Below are 10,504 nucleotides of genomic sequence, written 5' to 3'. Positions count from 1 at the left end.
CCCTTTTCTTTCTTTATTTCTTTATTTTTAAGGCAAAAGCTGAATTACATCATCACCAGATTCCAGGACTTTAAAAATGACTCCAATGACTCAAGACTCAGTAAAATCAGGGCGGTTGGCAACTTTGCTAGAAAACGTGAAGAGTTGCTTTGTTGGTTCCTGCAAGGAAACCTCCACATTTTTCCCTTCTGTCAGATACATTGCTTCTCCAGCAAAATATATCAAATATTCAGGAACTTATAGGAGAATAAAAATGTTCTGCTGACGCTGTCTCAAAGACGAAACATTCTTTAAGTGAGATGCATTTCAAAGCAAAGCTATGGGAAAGGCTGCAATTTTTCACTGCTTGTACGGGACTGTGGTGCCATTTGTTTGAAGGGAGTCGTTTCTTTTATCAGTTTTCCAAACAGCATTGGAGATTTTTGCCTTGGCCGAGTGGAGCCGGGTTGGTACGTACGTCATTCAACCGGGACAGCGATTCATGGCTACTTCTCAGCCAAGCTAAATTGATCAGGCCAGTCAGTCAATGTCATTGAGCACTATTTGTCACTTCATAAGCAGCCGCAATCTGCTGCTCTATAAATGCAGAAGGACCGTCGAATAAATCACATCAAGCAGTGGGAGTAGATTGTATCCCTTCATCCATAATTGGTGCGCTCTTCTCTTGTCACTTTTGCTCGTTCCCCGCGATGCCAGCGCCGATTGACACTGACAAAGGAAGAGCAGCTGCTGTCAGAGGCGCCGGGTCTGTCTGCTGCTCCGCTTAGTAGTTATCTATCATCATTTTGTATTAACATCCCCCAAAAAACAGGCTTAGGACTTCTCTGTCTGGTCTGTTGATGACATATGGAGGGTCTCTGCTAGGCAATGGGGGGAAGAGGATTGCTGCGACAGGAAAGCTTCTGGTTGCAGCCACTTACTGCATCCGTCAGGGGTAGGAGTGTTTGCCGCTGTGTGGGCTGCTGCTAATTTTGCAGGGGAAAAAAATACAAGGGGAGCATGAAGGTTTGTGGTAAACAGCCTTTCTGGAGATGAGACACCCTATATCGAAACAACAAGATCACAGAGCAGAATACCCTGTTTGCTTGTAAAAAGAGCGTGGCTGAATGTGCCATTGCTGTGAGTACAGCCCTGGGATGTTGGGGCTCTGGCAAAGTGCTCTGGATCCTTTCTTTTTCGGAGGTGAAAAAGTCCTGAATCTCTGTTGTGTAAGAAAGGCACTCATGCAGGGAAGTAGTGAAACGCTTGTCTTTCAAGGTGCTCAGCATAAATGTCATGTTCTTGGCAGGAGTCGGTGCCGGACCCAAAGGCAAGCAGCAATATCATACGCTTCCTGCAGTTTTTAGTCTGGGATGCAGAATCTGAGCGAGGATGTCTCCTGACCCATGTGCACAGATGATGAGCAATTTTCCTTTCTGTGCAGAAGAAATTGTCCTGAAAGCATGCCAGAGACCTTAGTAATAGGTAAGCAGCACCAATGATTTTATCTATAAAAGGCTTAAATCTGTTAATATTCATACAAATTCCACCATTAGAACAACCAACGTTCAAAAGAAAATTCAAAGCGATTGATCATAAAAGTATTCTTCACTATGTATAAGACTTGTTTTTGAGTCAACGTAATAGAAATGTTATGCTTAAAAACAAACTGTAAGACAAATGAATGTACGACATATTGCTGAACAGCATCCAGAGGAGGCAGCTTACATAGGAGTGCATTCACTGTCAACATCCGATACTGAAAAGGTCAATAGTTAATTAAATAATCCATCACCTTAGGATAGAGAGCAGTCCTCACTTCTGACAATCAATGACAGAAATATTAAAAGGTCAGAAAATGAGTTACTATATATTGTGTTTTCTTATTGTGCATTATAAAGATGTGGCTTGTGTTGGGAGGCACAAGCGTGAAGATAGGTAGGAAGAAATATTAGCTGTTGTCCAAATATTTTCTGAAGTGCTCTTTTAGCAGGCTTCTTTATGTGTCGGCTTCTGGAACTACAGGCCTCAGAGATGCAGTAAACTTCCATGTCCACTTAGAACAGCGATTTAGGAATAAGCCATAGAATTTATCACACACTTTGTTTAATATTTGAGGCGCTTTTAGGAGCATCTTTCTCCAGTTCCTCTTGTGTTTATACTGGAATAAACTGGGTGAGTGCTTTGACCCTCAGGTGTGGTGTGGATGGGAAGTGTTATGTTGGGAATGCGAGGCTGGAAAACCTTGTCCGAGAAAACAGGCAGCTTGAGTCCTGGTTTTCTGGACCCAATAATGAAGCCCCCACAACTTCTGTGCCTGCCCCTGTGTGTGGGTTGCTCCTTGCTTTGCATGGCTTGCACCTGGATATACCTTCTCCTCCCTCGTTGCTTTACAGCATAGGACAAATATGTGTTTATCACTCTCTGTTGCTGCTTGTCCCCCTTTTTTTTTTCTCCAGTCCATTCCTTGTAAGTAGCTACACCCTGCCTGAGTATATGAAAGTCACCATGCTCAATTCTGGCAAGTGTTATATGATTATTTTATCTCTCTCTATAAAGCGTTTCGAAAGACTTTGTGTGAGAGGCAATATAAAAATAAATTGAATTGAACTATGGCTTCACCTTCCCACTTTTTAGTGCAGAAACCTTTAGAGCAAAAACTGCAATATAATGACAGAGGAGGAGATTAAGACTGTGCTAAGACTGTGTCAGGAAAGAGGTGATGCTGTATGACAGGTCCAACCCTTTGCGAGCAGTTTGGTTTTGCAGTGGGCTGTGTATTAATTAGATTTTAGGCATGTTCGCAACTGGGAAAAAGCCTGTTTGTGTTTTTAGTGGGAAGGTTATTTTAAGCCATGAGAAAGGTATTAGATACTATCTACCATGGTTGTATTTGTATAAACAAAGGCCTACCTGATGATTGTGCAAACATCTGTTCTGCTCTTACCCGACATTGCATGGTTCATTAAAGCTTACCCTGCTGGCCCCTGAAAGGCCAGTTCTGGAAGCACGTTGTCTTACTTACGGGATCCACAATTGCAATAATTTGTCTTCCAAAAGAAAATAATCTTAGCTTAGGGTAATAAAGGTGTTTTTTTTTTTTTTCTTCCCTACAGAAATATGATTTTATGTTTTACAGTTCAGGCTCAATAAATTACATTAATAAATGACTCCTAGTTCACAAGAAGTGCTGTATTTTGACAATATCAGCCAACCTTCCCATTTGTTTAAGCAGGAAAAGTGGGGAGCCAAAATAAAGCTGTTACAGAAGAAATCTCAAGAATGTTTATGAAACTCTGCTCTAGCTACATTTATTAGGAGTTGAAGCATAGTCTTAATTTGTCATGCAGAATTCCAGGGGAGTGAGTAATTTCTAGAGCTTCTCTGAATGCCAGGACTTAATATTTTTTCAGTAGCAATTTGTTTGTAAACATAGAGCGAGTTGTATAGGTTGCAACGTGACAAAAAGGTATCTAAGATTTGTCATCTTCTGCTAGCAGCTGTTGGGTTTATTTTATAGCATCTCATGGGGTTTTTCAGATAAATGCACTGCTAATGGCAAGTGAAGGCACCCTGAGGTTCTCTGATGGTGGGCGCTCACCAGGTTGAGCTGCAGTAAGCTGTTTGTTGGGGATTTAATCATTGCACTCTCACCAGGGTGTCACCTGCAGAGTGCCCACATCAAGCAGGGAGATGAGCTCCAGGCAGGGTGGTCATCTCCTGTCTGACAGAGGTGCTTTGAGCGTGGCTTCTCTGATGTCAAGAGTGCAAGCCCAGCTTCTCAGGGGTGACTTTTAAGAGAACAGTTCTGATGAATTTTGCTTGCCAAACTCCCTGGTGTTGCAGGAACGTGGGATATTTGTTCATCTCCTTCTCTTCTTTTGGTGTACTGTCATGGAGGTATTTGCTCTCTTACATTCTGTTCTGAGGTTGTGTCTATATATATATACCTAGCATGACAGGGACAGACCTGCAGCTCATGACCGTGCTGTCATTCACTGGAGTCAGTAGGGCAGTGCACATCTCCAGAAGCACAGTCATCACTTGTCTCAATCCCTAGGCTCAGCTGACCACCCTAGTGCTCCCAAAGGCCAAGGCAATTCATGGAGACTGTATTTGAGGCATGTATTGAGTCGGGACAGACATAAGCCTGCCTCCTCTGGACTCTCTATCCTTTCAAAGGGTTTTTTTCTATGGCTTTGGATAGTGTGGCAGTAACTGCTTGTCTTCAGCAGTCTGTCAGTTCTCATGGTCTCCTGCTCACTGGATTGATTACACCATGTCAGACAAACAGAGCAAAAGTCGTCATCTAAAGGGAAAACCCACTCGTTTCTCACTGCATTCCCAACCACTTCAGAACCTCTGCCAGAACATGTTAACTCTGATAACAGTTCAAGATACAGCTTAGATGAAATGAAGGTCTTGCTTGCAAGGCCATGCAGTCTGAAGTTCTTCCATTGCTCATTTAAATCCAATATAATTAGTACAGCTACAGACTTTGTTGTTATACATGCTCAAGTATAATGGCTGCTATTATAGCAGCTTGCAGGAGCAAAGATATATGATATTGAACGATATGTCAAGGAAAAATAAACATGTTTCATTTCTTCATTAGATAATGTTTATTTATAGCACAATATATATCTACCTCCACTGTGCCATTAAAGTTTTGACTGCTTTTTAACTATAAAATTTGATATTGTTGTGGCAGCTGCACTACTCAAATGATTGCTATAGTACAGCTGTTATCAAAGAGTAAGATTTATAGCTACGCTACATGGTGTAAAGATATGTGCATATTTACTTTGTGTTTTACTACTTATGTCCTATGTTTTAATGACACAAGGTGAGATGAAATAGTGAAATAATAAACTCCTTTGGAGCTGCAAAAATGAATGGTCCAATTTCTTTAAAGTTTGATGTTTAATTTTCTATTGTGCTAGCAATAAAGGCCTTTTCTTCTCTGCTACTTTGCTTTACTTAAATATGGGTTACGCATTAGTAGTGATCTTAGTTTTTTATTCTGTTTTTACTTTTCAAAGAAGTCTTTTGATCTGAGGGAAAACAGCATTCTTGATGAAATATCCCAAGCAATGTTATATCCTAGGTGAAAACTGATGTTTTGGCCCTTGGCTATGTTGTTAGGCTGCATGGGCCATTTTCTAGAAAAAAAGCATTCAAAGAGTGAGTGTGAAGGACACTTAGATACACTTTTACATGGCTACTGTCCTATGTGGTCAGATTGGAACATCTGTGCAAAGAATGAGAATAAGTTCAGAAGATCTCAGCAGGGAAAGTGATGGCAAAGTCCATTTGGCTCATTGGGTGGAGTAGGAAACTCATGGATAGGAAGAGCACAGCTCTACTGCTCAGACACCAAGTGAGCTTGTAAGAATGGTCTTTGTAGGATGGTGGGTTTATGAGCATAAAGCATTTGTAGGGAGTTGCTTCTGGTTGCAATTTCAGTTTTATCATTGAGCAATGTCTTTATGAGTGTCCTCCCTAGTTTTTTATTAATTAGCATTCATTCAGCAGGAACTGTCTAATCAAATAGACGTAGAAGCAGAACTGTGTTATTTGGTGAAGGCTGAGGTTTATCAGCAGAATCGTGACGCAGATCAAGTGCAATATACAGTCTTGTGGATAAGAGGTGAATCTCAAGTGTTCTCTGAAATTCCAAATTAACAACAAAAACCAACAAAAGAAACAACTGCCAAAAACAAAAGGAGAAATTAAACTAAAGAGGAATTATAGACTTTAGATTCTTAATTAATTGCCATCATGTGCTTTTGCGGTCCATGCTGAGTACAGTCATGTGCATGGTTAATTCAACCGCATTGCATTTAGTTGTGGTGGGTGAAGAAGAGGTTTCAGTTGCTCCTTAGAATAATCTGGTAAAATGGCTGCATCAATCACACCATTTGTTTCCTACCAAACTGTTGTGTGTCAGATCTTTTCTGCGTATTTGTTTTTGTTGCATCTCTTGTTTTGTTTGAAACAGTAAACTGTTAACTACAGCAACCTGCTAACATCGAGCATGCTTCTGTCTTCTATTTCAGCCATTCAAATCAGCTGTGGCTACACTGTGCCCATGCCTATCCATCATGCTTCCCAGATATTTTGATAAACTCAAAGAGAGCTATTGAGATAGAGTTTAAAGGGAAAAGCTTTGTGGTGGACAACTTGAAATTAACAGGCTATTCTTGCTGTGCAGGGCAGTGACTTGCTGAAGATGGAGCCTGCACATCATGGGAGAGGAACGTAAAGATTCTGCCAGGTTGTAATGCAACATACCGGCTATTTTGACTTGGTAAGATGAGTAACTCATCATGTTATGGTACATTTTATTTTGTTAGCTCAATACACCATTTTCTGTCCCTATATACTTGCTCACTTTGAATACTATGTAATAATGTTGTGAAAACAGGCTTTCTCATGAGGTCTCCTTTCCTTCCTGGATTTTCTCATGTCACAGTCCAAGAATAGCCTTTTGTCTTGATATTCCAGAATTCTTTTAGGCACAGAACAAAGGGTTATGACAAAAAAAAGAAAAGAAAAGAAAAAGCCAGAAGAATTTCATGTCTTGTTAAAGATTTGGCTCAAGGTTTTGGTTGTGGTCTGAGAAAAGCTTTAGGCTTCCTAATAACTTCCTATTAGTTTACCCAGTCATCCCTACCGTGAAGTTATTTTGCCTTGGGGTGGTAGCTTGTAGAATTTACTTAGGCATTACTTCTTATCAAAACTCTGACCAACAGCTTGGTGATTGCTGGAGTCTCTAAACACAGGGAATGTACAAGCTTGGTTAATATGCAAATTGCTGCTAATTAGGCATACAAGCAACCAGTAAAGCAGATCTGTCAGGTGAACTGACATTAGGTGAAGTACACATGATAATTAACAAACTGGAAATTTGGATGGTCATCAGAATGGAAAATGTATTAGTTTAGCTATGCTTGATCAATAGCTACTGTCTTTGTGCATTTCTGTTGAACAGCATCAATTCACATACCTCTGATTCTAGCAAAAGGAAGAGTGCTAAATTACATCTGCTCTTCTGATTTCAATGGTAGGGACCATCTCCATGGCTGTGGAGATCAATACTTTAGAAGAGTTTACCAAATAGTAATTTTCAGTGGTGTCAATGGCTTTTTTGTTGTTTTTCTTTCCTTTTTCCATGCCAGAGATTGCTGACGATCAGATTTTGCAGTTACAAAGCAACCACATCCTAATGCTGGGTTTTCCTGCCAATCAGAAACATTTTTTCTGGTTTTTGTTGTTGTGGTTGTATTACTTTATTTCTCTTTGTCTAAACTCTTATCTATTTATCGAAGATAGCTGCCTAAAAATATTCATCTCTCTTTTGAAGGGTAGCTTTTCCAATGACCAGACATTAACGTTAACTATGATATCATAATGGTACAGAAATATTCTTAGAGCACGTTACATATGTGACTTTTTGAGGTTCAGGAAACAGAAATGAAAACCAGTAGCTCTGCTATAAAGACTTCTGCATCATCTGTTGAGTCCATTTTCCCCATTAAAAAAAAAAAAATAATAAAAAAAATAAAGAAAAGAAAAAGAGCAGTAAGAAAGATAGAAAATAAGTAGCAGAAAAACACGCTGAAATAACACACCCACTAAAATAATGAAGCCATAAACACAAGGAAAATGTGTGTTAAGGCTACAAAAATACTTTACCTCAGTTCCCTCGGGGCCAGTCTTTACAAGACACATGGCCCTTTTCACTTTATGAGACGAGCCCAAGACGCTAAGCTGTGTTTGCAAGGCTGGGCAATACTTTAAGAAAATATTCTAAGACTTTGCTATGCCTGGTCTATCCCAAGACCCTGAGCCTATATTCAAAAGACCTTTTAAAGCAAATGCTGAAGCATATGCTTGACTTGAACTATATCTGTCATGCATCTGATTATGCATGTGTTGGTCTGTTAGCTGATGTTATGGAGCTGATCCCTTAATATGGAACCATCCCAGAGTAGTCCCTTTTTAAAAAATACTGAGTACTAGGATTGTATGATTGCCTTTTTTGTTCCTTGAGATTGAACAAAATTGTATCCTACATGGTTGTAATATGTTTATCTTTTCTTGGGTTCTATGTGGCTGTTCTGTGCTTGGCAAATATGCTACTATACTCCAACAGATCTCCATCTTTCCCTGTAACATCTCATTACTTCTTTATTTTATGCTAAGGAATAAAAATAAACCCATCTTTCACTCCCCCAAACTTGTGAGGTGATGCAGAAACATTTATAGAAGTAACACTGATTCTGGTTTGTGTCTGTTGAGGATAGGGTGATACGTGATTAATTGCTGGACAAAGATAGCTCTGTCTTAATAATATTTATGCTATTGTCTTCGAGGTCTTAGGAGTACTTTCCAGTGTCAGATAAGTTAGTATTTCCTGTGACTGAAGTCAATGAAACTATCTGTGTGAGCAAGTACTGCTGATTATGAGCAGCAACTGTATATTTCAGTGGTTACAGCCGTATTTTGACCAGAAATAGTCCAACATCTCAGCTAGTGTCAGATTTTCAGCACAACGCCTTTGATTTCCAGTCTTGTGGCCAGGTTTTTCACTGAACTGAGCACCCAAAGGCAATTGGTTTGCTGCACACCCGGCTTTGTGCTGAATGGAGGTCCTTGGGAAGTTCAGCTGTGTGATGGTTTCATCTATCCACAGGCTTCCAGTGGCCATGCAAGTGGTAAGGCTGGTTTGCAGCATGTGGAAGAAGCATGCGTTTCTGTCTTTCAGGATGGTGAAGGAATAACTGTGTATGTGGGTGGCATTAAAAACAAAATTTGGCGTGTTTTTAAGGCTCTGTCTTCTTCCTTGTATACCACATTAGATAGGGTTTTAGCACTTATCTGATGAAGCAAATCTCACCATCTCTTTGAACAAAGTGCTCCTTGAAAACATACAATGCCAGAATTGTGTCTGAGACCATGCAGAGGGAGTGGACGTGGCTTTGAAGGTGGTGCAGCACTGATTTCACAAGACCTCAGTCTCCCCTTTGATGTGACAGATAGTATGTGTTGTACCAACCACATTGTGGTCCCCTTGTCCCACTTCCTCCTCCCCACTGAAAATGTTATCCCTTTTTTGTGACCTAATGGCAGGATTGAACCTTTCTGACTAATTTTCACAATGGTGGTGGCTCTGCAAAAATGTATTGTTTTGCCTTTTTAATCGCTTTCTAATGATAATGCAGCAAAGTTGTTACCGTTTTGAATTGAAATGATTTTCCTTCATTAAATTATGATCATGTAAAGAGAGGAGAGAAGCTTTCAGATTGTCTGTGGACTCTTACATTAGTGACAATATTGAATGCGTACTATTACGAAAAAACATTTATAACCTCTTAAATTTACTTTTACTATATCTGATCTGGCATTGGTTGCCTATATGCTGGTGTCCATATGTGTGTGTGTTTTTAGATCAGTGCGCACGTATCATATGGAAGGAGGAAGTGGGCTGACCAACTAAATCCATCAGGAACAAATATGATAGAGTACCAGTCTGCTTCAGTGCTTTTCTCAGCATCCAGAAGCGCTCTTCTTTCCATCAGAGTTTCTAAGCCAGCTGAATTTTTCCAGAACTCCTTTCCCACCCTGAAAACAGACGAAAGAGGTGTGTAGAAGTACCTAGAAATACACCATATAAAATCTGGTTTGGGAAATACTGATTTTTTATTTATTTATTTTTTTTTCTTTTGGATTCATCAGCTTTCTCTAAACTTTTTTGTTGTTGTTCTGTTTTTGTATTCTTCTGTAAGGAAAGTAGGGCAGGAGGAGATAAACCCCCAGAAACAGACAAGTGTCCTTTGCAGACCATAAGTAGGGTCCTTTTTGAGGACAGTGGTGAAGGTGATTCATTACTTGACACTGTAAAGGGCTCTCAAACAGCCACGTATCCAGCTTGTGAACTTCATCAATTTGCTCTCTGATGCTGGGGGAAAGAGCTCATAGCCCCCTCTGTGCTGTAGAGTTTCTGACAGACGTGTTACAAATGCAACTTCTCCACTCTTGCAGCAAAACCTAATGAAAATCCTGAATCTCTTCTAGAGGGGACTAAAAACAATAGAAGAATAAGTCTCTTATCAAATAAATAGTTTTCTCTAAGACAGAGGTATTTGTTGGCTTTCCTTTTAGGTTTGATATTTCTTCTAATTGATGTGACCATTCTAAGTAATTTGAAAAAAAACAAAACAAAACAACAACAACAAAATGTGTTAATCCACTGTTCAATGATCTGTAGCTTTCTTAATAGGCATCTGAAGACCATTTAGATTCTTGATAATATTCAGTAGGTGCTGGAAGTACGTGCCCATTAACAATATCTGTTCCCTGGCTATGTACAATAACTCATTTCTGGGCATACAAAACTCCTAGAAGTTTCATGGATCGCAGTCAAAATCATAGCTATTCTCTTCACTTAAAATAAAGAGTGAATTATTCTTCAACAAAAATTAAGTCTTATGATTAAGCACTTTTTAATAGCTCATGTTCT

General features: G+C 39.7%; 1 long non-coding RNA gene across 1 annotated transcript in view; it reads left to right on the top strand.

Moving 5' to 3' along the window:
* The window catches only part of LOC116653703, a 49,269-nt gene that overhangs the window by 28,903 nt on the left and 9,862 nt on the right, over positions 1-10,504 (top strand). Inside the window, exons 3-4 of the long non-coding RNA XR_004308080.1 lie at positions 1,289-1,464; positions 6,039-6,289. This is a non-coding gene — a long non-coding RNA (uncharacterized LOC116653703). The remainder of the gene's footprint in view (positions 1-1,288; positions 1,465-6,038; positions 6,290-10,504) is intronic.

The sequence above is a fragment of the Coturnix japonica genome, chromosome 7 (genome assembly GCF_001577835.2).
Source record: "Coturnix japonica isolate 7356 chromosome 7, Coturnix japonica 2.1, whole genome shotgun sequence".
NCBI classification, from domain to species: domain Eukaryota; kingdom Metazoa; phylum Chordata; class Aves; order Galliformes; family Phasianidae; genus Coturnix; species Coturnix japonica.
Note: the sequence above shows the minus strand (reverse complement) of the source record. Positions and strands in the feature narration are given on the sequence as shown.